Below are 24,001 nucleotides of genomic sequence, written 5' to 3'. Positions count from 1 at the left end.
GGGCAACAAAGCAAGATTCTGTCTAAAAAAAAAAAAAAGCTAGCCCTGGCCTTAATGCAGGACTCACTTTATGGTCCAATTCAAGAGCTCCCTGAGGATCAAAGTGAAGCTGGACCCAGTTGAGACCACATCTTTACTTAGCTCTCCACTTTGTCCTATCCCTCTTCCCTTCCTGCCTTTGGACTGTGAGTCAAAACATAAATCACATGTCCCCTAAACCTTTATCAGGTTCTGCTACAAGGGAACCTGACCAGGAGGAAACAGAGGCAAGGAGGGCTAAGAAACTTTCCCAGGAGCCTCCCCAGACCACACAGTAGTAGATTTGAACCCAGGTAGTCTGAGCTCATGGTCTTTACCACTGCTCTTCATACGTAAAGAACTTGTTATGTGCCAATGAAAGTTATGTCTCAATAAACCTCAGCTCTAGCCTCCTTGCTCAGTTGCTGAGCATTGAAAGTCAATCAGACATGATTCTTGTGCTTCTCATAGCCTGCAAACTCATGGATGAGACAAACATAGTCACCAGTGGCAGCCAGTGGTTACAGGCATAAACACACACACACACACACACACACACATATATAAGCCTACACACACATACATATACAAACCTATACAAACACATTAACACACACGGAAACCTATACACATATGCATATTCACACATGCATATGCACCCAAGCCATACCCTTACAGTGGAATCCCCTACAGCTGCTAAAAAAGAAAGTCATAGGCTGCAGGTTCTAGGAATGTATTTGTTAATGGAATAAAAAAAATAAACAATATTTTGGAAATTTCAATCATATACATATATTTCTTTTTAAAAATCAGTGGAATTGTTTTTTGTCTGTTTCCTTCATGTTTCTATATAATAGGATATTTAAAAACACATAAACACATAAAACCTGAGGCACATCAATATTTTTAGAGGACATTTATGTAGCTCAGTAAATAATAATGGTACATGTGTGAAGCAACCTATAGCCTGAAGAAAAGAAAATAATATAAAACTGCAGGTCATTTAGGGAAGTAATAATATGAACATTAAATCTTTAGATATTCATTTGTTCTAAGATTATTAAGCTATGTTTTCTACTTGCTGAATTCCCACAGAATCTGTGTTCTAAGGCCTTCTCCTCTAATGTCTCAGAGCTGCTATGTTTTGTTTTCTGATTCTGCAACATCTGTTGATGGTCACAATGTTGGGCCCCTGAGGCCTGAACGGATGTGAAATGAACACTGAACCTGAAGTCCTAGGTTGCAATTACTGCTTTGTAATTTACTGACATCAACTTTGGGCAAGTCACCTCTTTGAGCTTCATTTGTCTCATCTATATATAAATGGAGGAAATAAAATCTACTTCACAAGATTTTTCTGAAAATTAAATGGGGTAAAATTTGGATGGCACCTAGCCCAGCACCTAAGAAGATGGAAATAAAGGAATGAATAAATCCATAGCCAATAAACAGCAAAGGGTGTGCACTTACTGCAAGAGTCCCTGATTATTAATGCAACCCAGCAACCACAAGCAGCCATGAAAAGAAATCACAGACAGTCCTTCACCTAGACTGACCAATTAACGTTTTGCCACATTTATTGTATATCTACTGTTGTTATTATTACTAAGGGTGGGGATGGTGGCAGTGGTAGTAGTAATAGAAGTAGTTTTGGTGGAAACATTTGAGAATAAGTTCCAGACATCAATCCTTTATCCATTAGATACATTGGCATGAGTTTCCTAATAGCAAAGACATTCTTTTACATATCCACAGTAAAATAATCAAATTCAAAATTTAACAGTGATCTATGGTTTATATTCAAATTTTCTTTCTTTCTTTCTTTTTTTTTTTTTTTTTGAGATGAAGTCTCGCTCTGTCACCCAGGCTGGAGTGCAATGACATGATCTCAGCTCATTGCAACCTCTGCCTCCCAGGTTCAAGTGATTCTCCAGCCTTAGCCTCCCGAGTAGCTGGGATTACAGGCACCTGCCACCGCGCCCAGCTAATTTTTTATACTTTTAGTAGAGACGGGGTTTCACTATGTTGGTCAGGCTGGTCTTGAACCCCTGGCCTCAGGTGGTCCACCCACCTCAACCTCCCAAAGTGCTGAGATTACAGGCGTGAACCACCGCACCCAGCCTATATTCAAATTTTCTAACTGTCCCAATGTTGTCCTTTATAGCTTTTATTTCTTCAATCCAGGATCACATATAGTTGTTGTTTGTATTCTTTTCCTTTTTTGTCCTATATAAGAAGTCTTTGTCTATTCCATTATCACAAAGATTTTCTTCTGTTTTCTGTTAGAAGTTTTACAGTCCAAGTGTGGTGGCTCACGCCTGTTATCTCAGCACTATGGGAGGCCAAATTGGGAGAATCGCTTGAGCCCATGCATTCAAGACCAGCCTGGGCAACATAGCGAGACTCTGCCTCTGCAAAAAAATTAAACATTAGCCAGCCATGGTGGCACATGCCTGTGGTCCCAGCTATTTGGGAGGCTGAGGTGAGAAGATGGCTTGAGCCCAGGGTTTGAAGCTGCAGTGAGTAGTGATGGTGCCTCTGCACTCCAGCCTGGGTGACACAATGAGACCTCATCTCAGAAGAGAAAAAAAGTTTTATAATTTTAGCCTGTATTTTTAAGTCTATAAATAGATATTTAACTTAATAGAGTAAAATCTATTAATATCGTTGTTTATTTGATGCTCATATTTTCCCAGTTTTCCCAGTAGAAGCTGCTTCAAGGCAGTTTCCATAGCCTTTTGACAGATTCCCTCAATTTTTTTAGCACTTTCTTATTTTCTGGCACATGATGTTTCAGGCTCATCTTGTACTTTAACTGCTCCAGCCCTGGAATCAGCATATTCCCAAGGAGCCCTCCCTCCTTTTAGTGTGAGTGATATTTAAAAATCAAGATCTGGATACTACTTACTCATTGCTATTGGGTATTACTGCTTCTAGATTCTTTTAGAGGACAGAGCTAGGAAATATCTGTCTATCTGTCTGTCTATGTAGATTATTCCAATTCCAGTGCAACAAATTAGATTATTTTTTGTCTTCACTTGTTTTGTATTTGTATCTGCCTTCTCCCACAGTGAGAACCCTGGCTCCCAGCACATCTTGTATGTACCTGTTTGCTTAGTTCTACAATACCCAAAATAGTTTTAGAATTGCTATAACTATGGTCTACAAAAAACCTACTAAACAGAGTTTAAGTGTTTTTATTACTTTTTTTGTTTGTTTTTTGACTGAAGATATTTAGCCAAAGTATTGTATTCAAATGCTACTTGAATTATTTTTTTTCCATGTAGATGTGCTATTCATTTGAAATATAGTTAATTGGTTTCTGTTTGCATTCAACTTGCATTTTTTCTCATACTTGTTTTTATTTAACATTATTTTTGAATTTATAGAGCATTAATATGGTTTTAAAATAAAAACTATACAAAATACACACTCACAGAAGTATCAATTCCTCTTCTATTCCTTTCATTCTATTCCTATCCACCATCTATGGATAATCAATATATTAATTTCTAGTATATATTTCCTATGGTTTATTTATTTATTTATATTTTTAAATATATTTATTTATTTATTTATTTATTTTGAGATGGAGTCTCGCTCTGTTGCCCAGGCTGGAGTGCAGTGGCATGATCTCTGCTCACTGCAACCTTGCCTCCAGGTTCCAGCGATTCTTCTGCCTCAGCCTCCTGAGCAGCTGGGATTACAGGCGTGCGCCACCACACCTGGCTAATTTTTGTAATTTCAGTAGAGATGGGGTTTCACCATGTTGGTCAGGCTGGTCTCAAACTCCTGACCTCGTGATCCGCCCGCCTCAGCCTCCCAAAGTGCTGGGATTACAGGCATGAGCCACCATGCCCGGCCGGCCATTCCTATGTTTTTTGGTTTTTTTGTTTGTTTGTTTTTCTTTAAGAAATAAGCTTTCTTACTCATATGGCATACCATATATATGCTTTTGTATTTTGGTTTTTTTACTTGATCACATACCCTGCAAATCACTCCATATCAGTTCATAGAGATCTCCTAATTCATTTCCCTAGTTGCAGAGCACTCCATTGTGTTGATATCATAGTTTATTAAACCAATCTCCATGCCAGGGATTTTAGGTTGTTTATATACCTTTTCAATTGCAAGTAATGCTGTGTAGGTATTTTTGTATTGTTAGAGGTAGTATCAGTCTGGACACACAGACCATGCAGTAATTAAAATGAGGAGATTTAATATTAAATTATTAAGCTATGATACAATAACATAAAGATGTAAAGAGAACTCTAAAGTCGGGCTGGCAAACTTCTTTATAATGGGACAGATAGTGAATATATTGGGCTTTCTAGGCCATACTTTCTCTGTCATAACTATTCAATGCTTTATAGACAACACATAAGTAAATGGACCTGGCTGCATTTCAATAACATTCTATTTACAAAACAGGTAGGGAGCTGGATTTGGCCAGAAAACTATGGGGTTTGAACACAGTTTGCCAACCCTTGCTCTAAAGAATGCCCTAGGACCGGTCGGGTACAGTGGCTCACACCTGTAATCCCAGCACTTTGGGAGGCTGAGGCAGGAGGATCACCTGAGGTCAGGAGTTTGAGACCAGCCTGGCCAACATGGTGAAACCCTGTCTCTACTAAAAATACAAAAATTCACCAGGCGTGGTGGTGGGTGCCTGTAATCCCAGCTACTCAGGGGGCTGAGGCAGGAGAATCATTTGAACCCGGGAGGCAGAGGTTGCAGTGAGCTGAGATTGTGCCACTGCACTCCAGCCTGGGCAATAGAGCCGGATTCCATCTCAAAAAAAAAAAAAAAAAAAAAAAAGAAGAATGCCCTAGGGCCTAGGGAGAGTGCTCAAGGCAGCACAGACCTGGAAGGGAAACCCCCACCTTCCTAATGAGGTTAAAACCTAGTTGAAGAAGGTGTGGTTGCAGCCTATCGGATAGCCCAACATTTGCTGGGTTCCCTGGGCCAAAGTTTGCCATAGCAGGAAAAAAACCCTCAGGCACACAGGTACATAGAGATGGTCAGGGACCCACCTGGAGCCACTTAGTGTACCCACCAGGAGGCTCACAGCAAGCTGGTCACTAGGCCTAGGCTGGGAATTGGAGGTTGCTGAGGGGCCAAACACTCAGGTACCTCCTGGCTCCACCACTGTCCTTCTACTGCCTCCACTCCCACCCCAGCCATTGCCCCACTGACAGGCTATGCAGTAGAGCAAGTAAAAAAAAAGTGCAGCTTACCAGAACTAGAAATTGCCCCCATTTCTCCTGCAACGTCCCTCCAGTGCCCTCTACTGACAAAGGTTAATTAACGTCGTGCTCTCTGTTGAGGAGAAATGCTTAAAGAGTCCAGTTGATTACCCCAGAGCAGGTACTGAAGGGTAAATTTGAAGCTGAAGTCTCCTGGGGTAAATTCTTAAAAGTTGGATTTGTGAATCAAAGGGTAAAAAAATATTTTGCTAGGTTTTGATGAATTTATTTCAGTGTGTTTGTATCATTCTGCATTGCCACCAACAATGTATGGGAATACTGTGTTATTTTAAAACATCATCAACGGCATTGCCAAACTTTTTACTTTTTGTCACTATGATCGTTATGAAATCTTATCTCATTGTAGTTTTTTGTTTTGTTTTCTTTTGTTTTTTTTTTAGATGGAGCCTCGTTCTGTTGCCAGGCTGGAGTGCAGTGGCGCGATCTCTGCTCACTGCAACCTCCACCTCCCGGGTTCAAGCAATTCTCCTGCCTCAGCACCCACTGGTAGCTGGGATTACAGGCGTGCACCGCCACACCTGGCTAATTTTTGTATTTTTAGTAGAGACGGGGTTTCACCATGTTGGCCAGGCTGATCTTGAACTCCTGACCTCAGATGATCCACCCGCCTCAGCCTCCCAAAGTGCTGGGATTACAGGTGTGAGCCACCCGGACTGGCCTCATTGTAGTTTTAATTTACATTTCTTTTACTATTTGTAAAGTTGAACATCTTTTCATATGCTAAGAGTGATAAACTGTTCATATCTTTCATCCACGTCCCTACAGGGTTAGGAAATAAGTTCTTAAACTAGCTTAAAGCAGGAAAAACATCAGGTAAGCTACAACTGCAAATTACCTGTGAAGAAATAGTTTTGTAGAATTCTTGTTGTTTTTCCTAAGTTAGACACCAAAGTTTAATCTAAGTTCAGTTTATTTCAATATTTAGTGAAAACTTCCTGTGGGCCAGGCACCAGAGCTGCAGAGAAAGACATAATCCTTGCTATTAATGAGCTTAGTGGTAAAACAGACATATAAAATCACTTGGGAGATAGTAGAACATAGTGATTAAAATATGAATTAGGGTATGTGTGGACTTGGGTCCAAATTCTGACATTGCCATTTCAACAACTAGCTGTGTAATATTGAATGAGTCATTTCTATCTTTGTGCTTCCGTTTCTTAAGGCAGAGATAATAACATATATTATAGAAATATTATAAGAACTACATGAGATGTTATATGAAAACAACTGCATGCTGCTTGGTATATAGTGAACATACAACAAATGTTAGCTAATAATAATAATAAATTAAAATGAAATAATGAGTAGTGACAAAATGATAGAGGAATTTACATCACACCATGATTGCATATATAAGCTCATTCCATTTTAGCTGAATTTAAATATATTATAACTAAGCCATCAAAAATGTTTAAACCATATGCAGTTGTTCAGTTTAATAAGAGAATCTATCAGATTTTTTCATATAATTTTCTTAGACATTGATAAAAGTAAATACTTAACAGAAGAATCTCAAATACTGAAACAACTAATCTGACATTCTGAATTGTTAATTATATAAATAAAGTGTTAGTAAAAAATACAAGACCATAGAATTTACATATTATTGTCATCCACTGACAGTTTTAAAGAACTCAAAGACCTCCTTCAAGCAGGGAATCACAGTTCAATCGATTGATTCATTTACTAATTTCCTTTCAGTCTCTATTACCTAATATATACTTAGAAACAAAAGTTGAATTCAAGGGTTACATTTAATGTAAAATATAAAATATCAAATGTCTAAATATATCTAATAAAAATGCTCAATTCACTATGATACAATGTAGTCTACCTCTTCTACTTCAAAGAGTCAGCAAAAATTTTCCAGGAACCATAATCTTGAATATTCCAAACGTGCAGCTATGTGCACAGCCATAAGAAAAAACAGTTGTTTTATTTTACCTAATTACAAATACTCCAGATATACCTTTGAGGGAAATTAACAAAATACAGAAAAGCAAAAATGAATAAAAGTCACAAGGGGGAGGAGCCAAGATGGCCGAATAGGAACAGCTCCGGTCTACAGCTCCCAGCGTGAGCGACGCAGAAGACGGGTGATTTCTGCATTTCCATCTGAGGTACCGGGTTCATCTCACTAGGGAGTGCCAGACAGTGGGCGCGGGTCAGTGGGTGCGCGCACCGTGCGCGAGCCGAAGCAGGGCGAGGCATTGCCTCACTTGGGAAGCGCAAGGGGTCAGGGAGTTCCCTTTCCGAGTCAAAGAAAGGGGTGACGGACACACCTGGAAAATCGGGTCACTCCCACCCGAATATTGCGCTTTTCAGACCGGCTTAAAAAACTGCGCACCACGAGATTATACCCCGCACCTGGCTTGGAGGGTCCTACGCCCACGGAGTCTCGTAAGCCCATGGAGTCTCGCTGATTGCTAGCACAGCAGTCTGAGATCAAACTGCAAGGCGGCAGCGAGGCTGGGGGAGGGGCGCCCGCCATGGCCCAGGCTTGCTTAGGTAAACAAAGCAGCCGGGAAGCTCGAACTGGGTGGAGCCCACCACAGCTCAAGGAGGCCTGCCTGCCTCTGTAGGCTCCACCTCTGGGGGCAGGGCACAGACAAACAAAAAGACAGCAGTAACCTCTGCAAGACTTAAATGTCCCTGTCTGACAGCTTTGAAGAGAGCAGCGGTTCTCCCAGCATGCAGCTGGAGATCTGAGAACGGGCAGACTGCCTCCTCAAGTGGGTCCCTGACCCCTGACCCCCGAGCAGCCTAACTGGGAGGCACCCCCGCAAGCAGGGGCACACTGACACCTCACACGGCAGGGTATTCCAACAGACCTGCAGCTGAGGGTCCTGTCTGTTAGAAGGAAAACTAACAAAGAGAAAGGACATCCACACCAAAAACCCATCTGTACATCACCATCATCAAAGACCAAAAGTAGATAAAACCACAAAGATGGGGAAAAAACAGAACAGAAAACCTGGAAACTCTAAAACGCAGAGCGCCTCTCCTCCTCCAAAGGAACGCAGTTCCTCACCAGCAACGGAACAAGGCTGGATGGAGAATGACTTTGACGAGCTGAGAGAAGAAGGCTTCAGATGATCAAATTACTCTGAGCTATGGGAGGACATTCAAACCAAAGGCAAAGAAGTTGAAAACTTTGAAAAAAATTTAGAAGAATGTATAACTAGAATAACCAATACAGAGAAGTGCTTAAAGGAGCTGATGGAGCTGAAAACCAAGGCTCGAGAACTACGTGAAGAATGCAGAAGCCTCAGGAGCCGACGCGATCAACTGGAAGAAAGGGTATCAGCAATGGAAGATGAAATAAATGAAATGAAGCGAGAAGGGAAGTTTAGAGAAAAAAGAATAAAAAGAAATGAGCAAAGCCTCCAAGAAATATGGGACTATGTGAAAAGACCAAATCTACGTCTGATTGGTGTACCTGAAGGTGATGGGGAGAATGGAACCAAGTTGGAAAACACTCTGCAGGATATTATCCAGGAGAACTTCCCCAATCTAGCAAGGCAGGCCAATGTTCAGATTCAGGAAATACAGAGAACACCACAGAGATACTCCTCGAGAAGAGCAACTCCAAGACACATAATTGTCAGATTCACCAAAGTTGAAATGAAGGAAAAAATGTTAAGGGCAGCCAGAGAGAAAGGTCGGGTTACCCTCAAAGGGAAGCCCATCAGACTAACAGCGGATCTCTCGGCAGAAACCCTACAAGCCAGAAGAGAGTGGGGGCCAATATTCAACATTCTTAAAGAAAAGAATTTTCAACCCAGAATTTCATATCCAGCCAAACTAAGCTTCATAAGTGAAGGAGAAATAAAATACTTTACAGACAAGCAAATGCTGAGAGATTTTGTCACCACCAGGCCTGCCCTAAAAGAGCTCCTGAAGGAAGTGCTAAACATGGAAAGGAACAACCAGTACCAGCCGCTGCAAAATCATGCCAAAATATAAAGACCATCGAGACTAGGAAGAAACTGCATCAACTAACGAGCAAAATAACCAGCTAACATCATAATGACAGGATCAAATTCACACATAACAATATTAACTTTAAATGTAAATGGACTAAATGCTCCAATTAAAAGACACAGACTGGCAAATTGGATAAAGAGTCAAGACCCATCAGTGCGCTGTATTCAGGAAACCCATCTCACGTGCAGGGACACACATAGGCTCAAAATAAAGGGATGGAGGAAGATCTACCAAGGAAATGGAAAACAAAAAAAGGCAGGTGTTGCAATCCTAGTCTCTGATAAAACAGACTTTAAACCAACAAAGATCAAAAGAGACAAAGAAGGCCATTACATAATGGTAAAGGGATCAATTCAACAAGAAGAGCTAACTATCCTAAATATATATGCACCCAATACAGGAGCACCCAGATTCATAAAGCAAGTCCTGAGTGACCTACAAAGAGACTTAGACTGCCACACATTAATAATGGGAGACTTTAACACCTCACTGTCAACATTAGACAGATCAACGAGACAGAAAGTCAACAAGGATACCCAGGAATTGAACTCAGCTCTGCACCAAGCGGACCTAATAGACATCTACAGAACTCTCCACCCCAAATCAACAGAATATACATTTTTTTCAGCACCACACCACACCTATTCCAAAATTGACCACATACTTGGAAGTAAAGCTCTCCTCAGCAAATGTAAAAGAACAGAGATTATAACAAACTATCTCTCAGACCACAGTGCAATCAAACTAGAACTCAGGATTAAGAATCTCACTCAAAACCGCTCAACTACATGGAAACTGAACAACCTGCTCCTGAATGACTACTGGGTACATAATGAAATGAAGGCAGAAATAAAGATGTTCTTTGAAACCAACGAGAACAAAGACACAACATACCAGAATCTCTGGGATGCATTCAAAGCAGTGTGTAGAGGGAAATTTATAGCACTAAATGCCCACAAGAGAAAGCAGGAAAGATCCAAAATTGACACCCTAACATCACAATTAAAAGAACTAGAAAAGCAAGAGCAAACACATTCAAAAGCTAGCAGAAGGCAAGAAATAACTAAAATCAGAGCAGAACTGAAGGAAATAGAGACACAAAAAACCCTTCAAAAAATTAATGAATCCAGGAGTTGGTTTTTTGAAAGGATCAACAAAATTGATAGACCGCTAGCAAGACTAATAAAGAAAAAAAGAGAGAAGAATCAAATAGACACAATAAAAAATGATAAAGGGGATATCACCACCAATACCACAGAAATACAAACTACCATCAGGGAATACTACAAACACCTCTATGCAAATAAACTAGAAAATCTAGAAGAAATGGATAAATTCCTCAACACATACACTCTCCCAAGACTAAACCAGGAAGAAGTTGAATCTCTGAATAGACCAATAACAGACTCTGAAATTGTGGCAATAATCAATAGTTTACCAACCAAAAAGAGTCCAGGACCAGATGGATTCACAGCAGAATTCTACCAGAGGTACAAGGAGGAACTGGTACCATTCCTTCTGAAACTATTCCAATCAATAGAAAAAGAGGGAATCCTCCCTAACTCATTTTATGAGGCCAGCATCATTTTGATACCAAAGCCTGGCAGAGACACAACCAAAAAAGAGAATTTTAGACCAATATCCTTGATGAACATTGATGCAAAAATCCTCAACAAAATTCTTGCAAAACGAATCCAGCAGCACATCAAAAAGCTTATCCACCATGATCAAGTGGGTTTCATCCCTGGGATGCAAGGCTGGTTCAATATACGCAAATCAATAAATGTAATCCAGCATATAAACAGAGCCAAAGACAAAAACCACATGATTATATCAATAGATGCAGAAAAAGCCTTTGACAAAATTCAACAACCCTTCATGCTAAAAACTCTCAATAAATTAGGTATTGATGGGATGCATTTCAAAATAATAAGAGCTATCTATGACAAACCCACAGCCAATGTCATACTGAATGGGCAAAAACTGGAAGCATTCCCTTTGAAAACTGGCACAAGACAGGGATGCCCTCTCTCACCACTCCTATTCAACATAGTGTTGGAAGTTCTGGCCTGGGCAATTAGGCAGGAGAAGGAAATAAAGGGTATTCAATTAGGAAAAGAGGAAGTCAAATTGTCCCTGTTTGCAGATGACATGATTGTATATCTGGAAAACCCCATTGTCTCAGCCCAAAATCTCCTTAAGCTGATAAGCAACTTCAGCAAAGTCTCAGGATACAAAATCAGTGTACAAAAATCACAAACATTCTTATACACCAATAACAGACAAACAGAGAGCCAAATCATGAGTGAACTCCCATTCACAATTGCTTCAAAGAGAATAAAATACCTAGGAATCCAACTTACAAGGGATGTGAAGGACCTCTTCAAGGAGAACTACAAACCACTGCTCAAGGAAATAAAAGAGGATACAAACAAATGGAAGAACATTCCATGCTCATGGGTAGGAAGAATCAATATCGTGAAAATGGCCATACTGCCCAAGGTAATTTACGGATTCAATGCCATCCCCATAAAGCTACCAATGACTTTCTTCACAGAATTGGAAAAAAACTACTTTAAATTTCATATGGAACCAAAAAAGAGCCCGCATCGCCAAGGCAATCCTAAGCCAAAAGAACAAAGCTGGAGGCATCACACTACCTGACTTCAAACTATACTACAAGGCTACAGTAAGCAAAACAGCATGGTACTGGTACCAAAACAGAGATATAGATCAATGGAACAGAACAGAGCCCTCATAAATAATGCCGTATATCTACAACCATCTGATCTTTGACAAACCTGAGAAAAACAAGCAATGGGGAAAGGATTCCCTATTTAATAAATGGTGCTGGGAAAACTGGCTAGCCATATGTAGAAAGCTGAAACTGGATCCCTTCCTTACACCTTATACAAAAATCAATTCAAGATGGATTAAAGACCTAAATGTTAGACCTAAAACCATAAAAACCCTAGAAGAAAACCTAGGCATTACCATTCAGGACATAGGCATGGGCAAGGACTTCATGTCCAAAACACCAAAAGCAATGGCAACAAAGGACCAAATTGACAAATGGGATCTAATTAAACTAAAGAGCTTCTGCACAGCAAAAGAAACTACCATCAGAGTGAACAGGCAACCTACAAAATGGGAGAAAATTTTTGCAACCTACTCATCTGACAAAGGGCTAATATCCAGAATCTACAATGAACTCAAACAAATTTACAAGAAAAAAACAACCCCATCAAAAAGTGGGCGAAGGACATGAACAGACACTTCCCAAAAGAAGACATTTATGCAGCCAAAAAACACATGAAAAAGTGCTCATCATCACTGGCCATCAGAGAAATGCAAATCAAAACCACAATGAGATACCATCTCACACCAGTTAGAATGGCAATCATTGAAAAGTCAGGAAACAACAGGTGCTGGAGAGGATGTGGAGAAATAGGAACACTTTTACACTGTTGGTGGGACTATAAACTAGTTCAACCATTGTGGAAGTCAGTGTGGCGATTCCTCAGGGATCTAGAACTAGAAATACCATTTGACCCAGCCATCCCATTACTGGGTATATACCCAAAGGACTATGAATCATGCTGCTATAAAGACACATGCATACATATGTTTATTGCGGCATTATTCACAATAGCAAAGACTTGGAACCAACCCAAATGTCCAACAATGATAGACTGGATTAAGAAAATGTGGCACATATACACCATGGAATACTATGCAGCCATAAAAAATGATGTGTTCATGTCCTTTGTAGGGACATGGATGAAACTGGAAATCATCATTCTCAGTAAACTATCTCAAGAACAAAAAACCAAACACCGCATATTCTCACTCATAGGTGGGAATTGAACAATGAGATCACATGGACACAGGAAGGGGAATATCACACTCTGGGGACTGTTGTGGGGTGGGGGGAGGGGGGAGGGATAGCATTGGGAGATATACCTAATGCTAGATGACGAGTTAGTGGGTGCAGCGCACCAGCATGGCACATGTGTACATATGTAACTAACCTGCACAATGTGCACATGTACCCTAAAACTTAAAGTATAATAAAAAAGAAAAAAAAAAAGAAAAAAAAGTCACAAATAATTGTATGACTTGGAGATAAACTGTATTTGGGTTGTACCACAGTAAAACAAGTATTTATAGACCTCCTACTCTATGCAGGTGTATTAGTCCGTTTTCACGCTGCTATAAAGATGCTGCCTGAGATTGGGTAATTTATAAAGAAAAGAAATTTAATTGACTTACAGTTCTGCATGGCTGGGGGGGGTGCCTCAGGAAACTTAAAATCGGGCAGAATGGGAAACAGGCACTTCTTACATGGTGGTGGGCGAGACAGAGAGAGAGAAATACAGAGAGAGAGGGGAGAAGAGAGAGAGAGAAGAACTGTTAAACACTTATAAAAGGATCAAATCTCACGAGAACTCACTATCACAAAAATAGCATTGGGGAACTACCCTCATGATCCAATCACCTCCCACCAGGTCCCACCCTTGACATGTGGGGATTATGGGAATAATAACTTAACAACTGAGATGAGATTTGGGTGAGGACACTAATGAAACCTTATCAGCAGGTCTAGGTTTTGTTTTGTTTTTTTTTTTTTGAGATGGAGTCTTGCTCTGTCACCCAGGCTGGAGTGCAATGGCGCAATCTCAGCTCACTGCAACCTCCGCCTCCCGGGTTCAAGTGATTCTCCTGTCTCAGCCTCCCAAGTAGCTGGTATTACAGGTGTGCACCACCATCCCTGGCTAATTTCTTGTATTTTTAGTAGAGATGGGGTTTCACCATGTTGGCCAGGCTAGTCTTGAACTCCTGACCTTAGATGATCCCCCCGTCCCAGCCTCCCAAAGTGCTGGGATTACGGGTGTGAGCCACCATGCCCTGCCAGCAGGTCTAGTGTTAAACTCTGGAACTGCTTGTGCCAGAGGAAGGTGGGAAGCAACTCTGTGCTGCAAGACTGTTCCCTCCTGAATGAGTGATGGCCCCTGCTCTCTGGGCTGGAGACTTGATCTGTAAAATCTGCTCTAGAGTGTCAAGCTACATTCCACATAAAAAAGTTGTGTGTGTGATGATGTTCTGGGGACCCAGATGGCCACGCGCAACACTATGCAGTAACACAGAATCTAAATTCTAAAAACATGCATGCAATGATAACTTTTTCCAGTGGTTTTCATCTTTGATTGGGCAAAGAAAGCTAATGCTCATTGAAATTTTGACAGAACTTAAAGCCCTGCTTGGTTTTAAAGAAACTTGATGTCCAGAACCAAACTCATAAGATACAAATTATCGGGTGATTATTCTTGTGTAAAAAGTGGTCTTCTTTACTAAAACATTTCCTGCTATCACTCTTTAATTCTACTACATTAACTGAACAGCGGCTACTGTGAGTTATTTTCAGTTGAGTTCCACAAATATACTGAAATTTTCTATTTAATTTGCTAGAAATTTATTTAAAGTATAAATTTTCAAGAACATATTAACTGTATACACCTCTAACTATCTCAAAATTTGACTCTTGCTTGGAACTGTGGAGGAATCCAGCTCCATGATTTAGCCATACATTATTTCTATTAACATTAGTTACATTAGAATGCAACTCAATAGATGGGGCTTCCAAACTTTGCTAAAATTGCATTGGTTTGCAGAATAGCTATAGTTGTGTTAAGATTCATGTCTTCCATAATAGCTTCTAATATTAAACTTTAAAGATCTTAAATTGATTTAGGTATGTTATTGGGTTCTCAGATAGGTCTTTCTTGTCATCTTTTCTCCTGTGGCCCCCTGTCATTATTGGTATCAAAACCATCTCAGGGACTGACTTCTTCAAATATCAGAATAAAAGAAAATACAAATCCAAAATGTGCCTGTCGCCTTGCAGACTCATCCTCTGAGAAATATTTTTTGGTGTATATTTATTTAAATAAAAGGCATAGTGCTCAGAAATTGCCATTTTGACATATTCTATTTAAGGATTGATTGCATTTTCTAGTATTTGTGAATGATATTAATATTCAAAAAAGAATCACAAGGGACCATCTGGAGTTGGACAGAAAGAAAGTGTTCAATAAATGACTCTCAGAAAGGCTGCCCAACAGTTTTATATGTTGCTGGTGAGAATGTAAATTGGTAGAACCTTTCTGGAAAGCAACTTTGCAATCTATGATTTGATTTATTAATTCCATCTGGGAATTTATCATAAGGAAATAATAAAAGATGCAAAGATATTTGTGCAGAGATGCTGATCATGTTAATTGGTAAAATGGTGAACATTAGAAAAAATTTAAAACCCCTGCATATGGAATTGGTTAAAGAAATATATTACCTCCATATGATGGTGTGGCTGAGACTTCTTCCTGGTTGCTCAATCTCCATTCTCCTCTTCTTTGTTGTTAACAAGACTCTATATTATTGGAGCCAGCAACTGCTTATTAATAATACTGTATTTCACAGCTTTCCTTTCAGACAAAGATGACCAATGAGATAAGAGCAGAAGTCCTTGGGTGGGACTTCCAAGTGCCTGGATTACTGCCTGGATCCAGCTGCCTTGATCACTGATATGATGGCTGAAACTCCAGCAGTCATTTGGGGACCATGAGAGAAAAGCCAGGAGAATTGTAGTGACTGCAATTCTGACATTCTTGAACCACTGTAACAAAGCCAACAACTGCCTCCTTCCAGATGTCTCATTATATGAGAAAAAAATAATAAACCGTTATATCCTTATGCTAGTCAAACTCTGTTAATAGCAGCCAAACACAATTCCTAACTGACACAGATGAAACATTTTGCAACCATTTAAAATTATCTCTCTAAAAAATAGAATATAATATTAAATGAGAAAGAATATAAAACTCTATATGTGGTATGTCTATTTTGTTCTTAAATTAGACATATACATTATATATGAATGAATACGGCTGTATAATACATTAAAATGTTGATAGTGCCTGTCTCAGGATTACGGTTTTTGTTTGTTTGTTTTTTGTTTTGTTTTGTTTTGTTTTTTTGAGACGGAGTCTCGCTCTGTTGCCCAGGCTGGAGTGCAGTGGCGTGATCTCGATTCACTGTAAGCTCCGCCTCCCGGGTTCACGCCGTTCTCCTGCCTCAGCCTCCCGAGTAGCTGGGACTACAGGCGCCCGCCACCACGCCCGGCTAATTTTTTGTATTTTTAGTAGAGACAGGGTTTCATCGTGTTAGCCAGGATGGTCTCCATCTCCTGACCTTGTGATCCACCGCCTCTGCCTGCCAAAGTGCTGGAATTACAGGCGTAAGCCACCGCGTCCAGCCAGGATTATGGGTTATTTATTATGATGATGATTTACGCTTTTTTATGTTTTTCAATTTTTCAACATTGAGAATTGTTGTTTTTTTTTTTGTTTCAAGTTTTAATCAAAGCTTGTATATAAGATTACTTTATTCCTGCATCTTCTCAATGGTTTCTTCCTTGTATTTGCCCTTTTCCTTTCCTACTTGGCGAGATTTGGCTTTCCGTTCAAGGATCTTTTTGCGGTCTTTGTCCAATTTTAGCCTAGTGATAACCACCTTGCTGGGGTGAATGTCTACGTGGACAGTTGTGCCATTAAGCCTTTTCCCGCTGCACCCGTTCAATGTAGATAACATATTTCTTCCTGTAAACCTGGACTACTTTGCCAATTTGCTGACCTTTATAGTGTCCGCGTACAACCTGAACTTCATCATCCTTTCGGATGGGCATGGATCGCATGTTGTACTTCTGTCTCAGCTCTTCGGAAAGAGGGGAAGACACAATCTTCCTTCGAATGTGGGAAGGTGTATTGAATTGCCTTTTGCGATTCTTGCTTCGGTCGGAAGTCACAAAGGGATTAAACTTCATTTTGGCCGATCCCGCTTCAGTGATGGCCGCAAAAGGGAAGAGCACATTGAGAATTTTTAAAAAATGTTTTTGAGGGCCAGGCGCGGTGGCTCACGCTTGTAATCCCAGCACTTTGGGAGGCTGAGGCTGGCGGATCACGAGGTCAGGAAATGGAGACCATCCTGGCTAACACGGTGAAACCCCGTCTCTACTAAAAAATACAAAAAAAAATTAGCCGGGTGTGGTGGCGGGTGCCTGTAGTCCCAGCTACTAGGGAGGCTGAGGCAGGAGAATGGCGTGAACCCAGGAGGCGGAGCTTGCAGTGAGCCGAGATCGCGCCACTGCACTCCAGCCTGGGCGACAGAGCGAGACTCCGTCTCAAACAAACAAACAAAAAAAATGTTTTTGAGATTGCCCGATATATACACATGACTAGTGGGAAGGTAAATTGGTTATATCTACACATTTTATAGAGCAATTGGTCAACACAGATTAAAAGTTTTTCTAGTTTTTATACTCTTTAGCTCTCTATTTTCACTCTGAGGTGTCTATCTTGGTAAAATGAGACCCAAACAAAGAATTATGCACAATGATGTTTACTATAACATTACGTATGATACCAAAAAAATGAAAACAAACTAAATGTCCAACGTTAGGAAAGTAGTTAAATAAATTATGACATATCCATCTTATTTTACAAATACATAGAAGTCACAATTAAAGCAAGAGAGATAACATTTTGGAACTAGGTTTAGAGTTATTTACATATTTTCAAATCCCCCCACTCACTGAGGCAACAATGGGCATAAGTGGAATGGAGGGGTACCCCCAATCTAGAAGACATTTCTACCCTCAGCTGGAATTAGATTTCTGTCTGAATCTACAGCAGGAAAATAGCTTTGTTGAGAAAGACAGAATAATTTTCTTTTCTTTTCTTTTCTTTTTTGAGACAAAGTTTTGCTCTGTTGCTCAGTCTGGAGTGTAGTGGTTTGATCTCGGCTCACTGCAACCTGTGCCTTCCGGGTTCAAGCAATTCTCCTGCCTCAGCCTCCTGAGTAGCTGGGACTACAGGCGCGCACCACCATGCCTGACAAATTTTTGTATTTTTAGTAGAGACGAGGTTTCACCATGTTGGTCAGGTTGGTTTCGAACTCCTGACCTCAGGTGATTTGCCTACCTTGGCATCCCAAAGTGCTGGGATTACAGGCATGAGCCACCGGGCCCTGCTGATAGAAGAGTTTTCTAAATTATGTTAATATGTTAAGGGCCAATCCTAGCAGAGTCAGTTCTTCAAGTTCTTTCTCTCTGCCATGGAAATGAGACCTCAGGATTGCCTGTCTAGGTAAGAGGAAGATATGATACACTGGGTAGGGAATCTTGGAGTCCACCCCTTCCTGCTCAGAGGAAGCAGCAGCTGCCCTTTGTGCTCCACATCATGTGCTCTTGGCTTGCTTATGGTGCTGTGGAGCCTAAGTAGAGGCTTCCATTCATGATGATAGTCTGCAGCAGGGCCCACCTTTCATCTCTCCGTTTCTCTGCAGCCACATTAGGGAGTGGGTTGGATACCTCAACCAATGGGGAAAATGAGAGTCGGTGAATAAACCTCCCAGCCTCCCATCCTTTGGAAACACCATTCTACCCAACGTCCCCAGAAGTTCCCCAGTAGGATTGAGCCCCAGTTGCCCAATGGCAACTTGTACAATAACACACTTTGTTTTAGCTTTTCCTTCTTTCCCATTTCTTCCCTGTTCTCACTTCTGCACTTCTGTTTCCTGGAATCACCTTCCAAATAAACAACCTGCATCCCAATCCTTACATCAGGCTCGTTTTCAGGGAAAACCGACCAAAACAGATGGAGTGTGGGAAAAAAGAAAAGGCAGAGAGGTATGGACTCTCTTTTGCCCCAGTTTGGAAGCTCAAAAACATTGAGTAATAACTCATTTCACCTGGTATATTTGACCAACATTTTTAAATTCAAAAAATGAATAAAAAAGAATATAGCAGAGTGCATATCATGTAGAAAGGGGAAGTACTATCTCATGAAACTTCTGTTTCAGCAATGTGTACGTGTCAGTTTGTGTGTACAGGATCACAGTGTATGATGTATTTCTTCCTGTGGATTGTGGTATAAAAGCTGGAAGGCCTTTTTTGGTATCAAGAAGATACGGGGCTGGGCGCGGTGGCTCATGCCTGTCATCCCAGCACTTTGAGAGGCTGAGGCAGGTGGATCACCTGAGGTCAGGAGTTCGAGACCAGCCTGGCCAACATGGTGAAACCTCATCTCTACTAAAAATACAAAAATTAGCCAGGTGTGGTGGCAGGCACCTGAACCTGGTAGGTGGAGGTTGCAGTGAGCCCAGATCATGACAATGTACTCCAGCCTGGGGACAGAGCGAGACACTGTCTCAAAAAAAAAAAAAAGAGGATACTACATGGGTACAAGGAATCCCTGCTGTGCTCCAACAAAATCACCTAAATATTTAAGAGAAAATTTTAATGACATGGAAAACTACTTGTGAACCGTTATCAAGATTGGGACTGGAAGTAATGGGAAATAATTTTAAAATACTGAATACAGTATAACTTCAACTATGTGAGAGAAAAACTGTGAAGTAAAAAACCAGAGTCATTCACTCATTTCCAGTTTTATCCAACAGGTAAATTCCAAAAACATCATATGCAATTTAAAGGTACCTAAATCAAAACATGTGTTCTCATATGAAATAAGGCAAAAGCAGGAGACACATTGTTAAAGGTCACAAAGAAGCTAACTATTTTTCTTCTGGCTTTTCAGATTAATATTAGCAATAATTAATGATTCGGCTTGGGGGAAAGGTGAGCTAAAAAAATTCTGTTCATTCATGAAGCAAACAAACAAAAGGAGACTGCTGATACCTAGTGAACCACAGACAACGGCAAGCCTATCAACAGCTGTGTTATTCTGTCTTCCCTAGGAGAAGAATTCTTCCTTTAGAAGGTGGCCATGTGCATTCTCAGCACTAAAACCTTGGTCACCAAGAAAGTATTGTTCTGAGGGCGTTTGCACTGAGCATGCCCTGGTAAGTGCTTTGACTGACAACCTCCCAGTGGACTCCAAGGTTGAGAGGCTTCTATTACTCACAAAGCCAGAGGCCTGCCTGAGCTACTGACATTTTCCAGTCATTGCCGCATTTCACAATCTCCATAAGGAGCAGGACTCTGCAGCTCTTGTTCCACAGTGCCTGGAATTGTGTTTTCTACACTGAAAAAAACATTTGTTGGATGAAAGAGGGAAAGTGAAGGGAGCACCTGTTCACAGATCCTAATTTTAGAAACATGCACAGCCCCAGGGAGGAAGAGGAGGCTGAGTGATGGTCCTGCTTCACGTGGCTGCAACAGCTGTATACTTTCCAGCATTGGCTGTGGCCTCTCAGGCACTTCAGACATTGCAGTTTCCACAGATTCTGCTGCCATCACCGATTTAGAAGACAATTGTGTATGTCTGCTTTGAAAAAGGTGTTAATGTTTTCACTGTTTTATTGAAAAAGCATGTAAGTTGTTAATATGTTGAGTGGAAGGCATATATAACAAAATATTTATCGTGTTTTCTTCTAGATAATAGGGTTATAGGAGGCAGCAAAATTACCGGGAATTTTAGCTCCTGTTTTGGGCCTAGCCTTGAATCAACTTTCTATATACCAGAACTATATTTTATTCTTGCATTAACCAATGAAACAGGTACTATTATCCTTATGTCACAGAGGAGGAAAATGCATAATATTAATAATAGTTAATAGTTATTGGGCAAAAACTATGTATCAAAAATAATGCTGAAAGCTTTACCTGTATAATCTCACTTTTCACAACAACCCAATGAAAAAAGTACATTTATCTTCCCATTTTAGGTAGAAGTAAGGCTTTAGAGAGGCAACTTGAGAGGAAAGAGTGAACACAGCAGGTCTGGTGGCTTACTCCTTGCTCTCTCCAAGGGAACCATGATTGGCCCTTGGTCACCCTTAGGAATGTGGCCCTGAGAGAGTTCTTCATGTTATGATTGATAATTTTGTTATATACATCTGAATCAATGGACCATGTCTTACTTGCTTGTCAAGTTGCCTTGCACTAACGTCAAGATTGATGATGTGCACCTGGTTTCATTGTTGGGTCCTGGATTTTGGTTGCCATGGTAGATTGTGTAACAGGATGTTTCTATGCTAACAGCCTCTGTAGAAAGACCTTGGACCCTAAGACTCAAAGAGTCTTCCCTGGGCAGAAACACTTCACCCATGTCTCTGAATTTCCCTGCCAGAGAGATCACTGTTGTGCAGCCTTGGATGATAAAGAACTGTGGAAGCCTGTGCCTGACCTCTCCAGACTCTAAAGATGCACATCTTTTTCCTGATGCTTTTGCTCTGTATCCCTTCCTACAGAAAAGTCTAGTGCAAACTGCTACTGAATCTTGTGAATTCTTCACGGATTGAAACATTATCCAAGACCATGCAAGTATAAGGTAGTAGAAATAGAATTTAGGGGCAGGCAGCCTAGCTTCTAGCCTGTTCTCCCAATTGTCTACTACCATCTAACTATCACACAATAGATACCATACTCAAAATTAGTGCTTTTAACATTATTATTTCTTCACTTCCTTTACTTTCTAAATCTTTGATGAGCATGCAATATTTGATAATCAAAGGGAGAAAAAATTTGTAAATATCCATGGTTAACAGAGAGAAACAAGAGGATCCAGAAAAGAACAGACTAAAAGAAGGTACATTGGAGTGGTACAATATAATGAAGTGAAGGAGCAAGTTTAAAGATAGGGCAGTTTTATAGGATAAAATCTTCCCAATATTTGGGTGGGCAATGATTTATTAGATAGGACACATTTAGTATGAATCATAAGACGAAAAACTGGTAAATTTAACCTCATCAACATTAACATTTCTGCTCTGTTAAGACACTGCTAAGAAACTAAAAAGGCAACTCACATATTGACAAATGTGTAATAAATATATCTGATGAAAGACTGATATCCAGTGTACATAAAGAATCTTTACAACTTAATAAAATATTAGAAATGAGCAAAATATTTGAACAGATATTTTATAAAAGAAGGTATAGAAATAGAAAATAAACACAAAAAAGATTCTCAATATGATTAATGATTAGGAAAATATGAATTAAAACCACAGTGAGATATGACTACACACCTGACAGATGGCTAAAATTAAAGACTGACAACGTGGAGCAACTGGAACTCTTATACATTTCTGTTAGAAATTCAATCAGCTTGGAAAAACAGTTTGCAGTTTCTTAAACATACATAAGCTGTATAATGTAGTGTTGCCACTCCTATTTACCCAAGATAAGTGAAAACATATGTCTGCTCAAATATTTATGTATTAATGTTCATGGCTGTGCGTGGTAGCTCATGCCTGTAATTCCAGCACTTTGGGAGGTCGAGGCAGGTGGATCAAGAGTTCCAGACCAGCCTGGGCAATATAGTGAAATCCCATCTCTACAAAAAATACAAAAATTAAGCAGGCATGGTGGCATGTGCTTCTAGTCCCAGCTACTGGGGGGACTGAGGTGGGAGGATCACCTGAGCCCAGGAAGTTGAGGCTGCGGTGAGGCAAGATCCCACCACTGCACTCCAGCCTGGGGGACAGAGCGAGACCCTGTCTCAGCAACAATAAAGTGTTCATAGCAGCTTTGTTTATAATAGCTGAAATCTGAAAACCACCCAAATATGTGTTAGCAGGTGAATGGATAAGGAAATTATGACTGATTACTTCAATGGAATACTACTCAGCAATAAAAGGGAACAAAGTTGATATGTACAACAACATAGGTGAATCTTAAGAACATTATGCTGAGCAAAAGAAGTCAGACACGAAAGAATTCCTATTGTATGATTTTACTTATATGCAATTCCTTCGATTGCCTTGGGCTGGAGGAGGAGAGGATTGACTGCAAAGGGCCATGAGGTGAACTTTTGGAGTGATGGAAATGTTCTATATCTTAATTGTGGTGGCGGTTACATGGGCATATACATTTGTCAAAACTTATCAAAGTATGTGCTTAAAATGAATGAGATTTTTTTTTAATGTATCATACCTTAATGTCGTTGATTTAAAAAAAAATAATAAGGGGCTGGGAGGGGTGGCTCACGTCTGTAATCCCAGCACTTTGGGAGGCTGAGGCAGACAGATCATCTGAGGTCAGGAGTTCAAGACCAGCCTGGCCAACATGGCAAAACCCTGTCTCTATTAAAAATACAAAAATTAGCTGGGCGTAGTGGCACATCCCTATAATCCCAGCTACTCAGAAGACAGGCAGGAGAATCACTTGAACCTGGGAGGTGGAGGTTGCAGTGAGCCAGGACTGCGCCACTGCACTCCAGCCTGGGTGACAGAGCCACACTCCATCTCAAAAAAATAAAAAATAAAAAAAAAAAGGCAGTTGTATTGAAAGAGGAATCGTCAATTCTCTCAAATGTTACAGAAAGGCAAGGAGAAGGTAACTGGAAAAAGGCCATTGGATCTATCAGTTGAGGATGACTAGGAGTTTCAAGATTATAAAACTAATAGACTTGGTATTCAGAAATCAGATTATTGGGATGTAAGAAGGGAATACTTGGCAGGTAGAACAATTTGGGCTGCTTTTGATCCATGGAACACCAGATGCTGGCTCACACAGGCATATGCTAACCATATAGCAATAAATCTCAACCTGTGGAAATCCAAAACCCAGAAATCTAATGAAGCAATTAACTGTATTGCTTATTAAAAATATTTTGTAACCTCAAGTAGAGGAATGTAAAGATTCCCTTCATCACTAGAAGTTTTTCTTTTTAAAGCAAACATTAATTATATTTTTAAGCCTTCTTAAG

The 24,001-nt window shown here is 40.3% G+C and overlaps 1 long non-coding RNA gene and 1 pseudogene across 1 annotated transcript in view; both read right to left on the bottom strand.

The window, feature by feature from the left end:
• The window catches only part of LOC134758107 (uncharacterized), a 114,199-nt gene that overhangs the window by 8,159 nt on the left and 82,039 nt on the right, over positions 1 to 24,001 (bottom strand). The window contains exons 2-4 of the long non-coding RNA XR_010132978.1: positions 15,622 to 15,981; positions 13,545 to 13,611; positions 6,121 to 6,240 (exon numbers count right to left, since the gene is read on the bottom strand). This is a non-coding gene — a long non-coding RNA (uncharacterized lncRNA). The remainder of the gene's footprint in view (positions 1 to 6,120; positions 6,241 to 13,544; positions 13,612 to 15,621; positions 15,982 to 24,001) is intronic.
• LOC115934063 (large ribosomal subunit protein uL24-like) lies at positions 16,658 to 17,190 on the bottom strand (annotated as a pseudogene).

This window comes from Gorilla gorilla, chromosome 2 (assembly GCF_029281585.2).
Source record: "Gorilla gorilla gorilla isolate KB3781 chromosome 2, NHGRI_mGorGor1-v2.1_pri, whole genome shotgun sequence".
In the NCBI taxonomy this organism is placed as follows: domain Eukaryota; kingdom Metazoa; phylum Chordata; class Mammalia; order Primates; family Hominidae; genus Gorilla; species Gorilla gorilla.
This window is presented reverse-complemented; position numbering and strand designations above follow the sequence as displayed.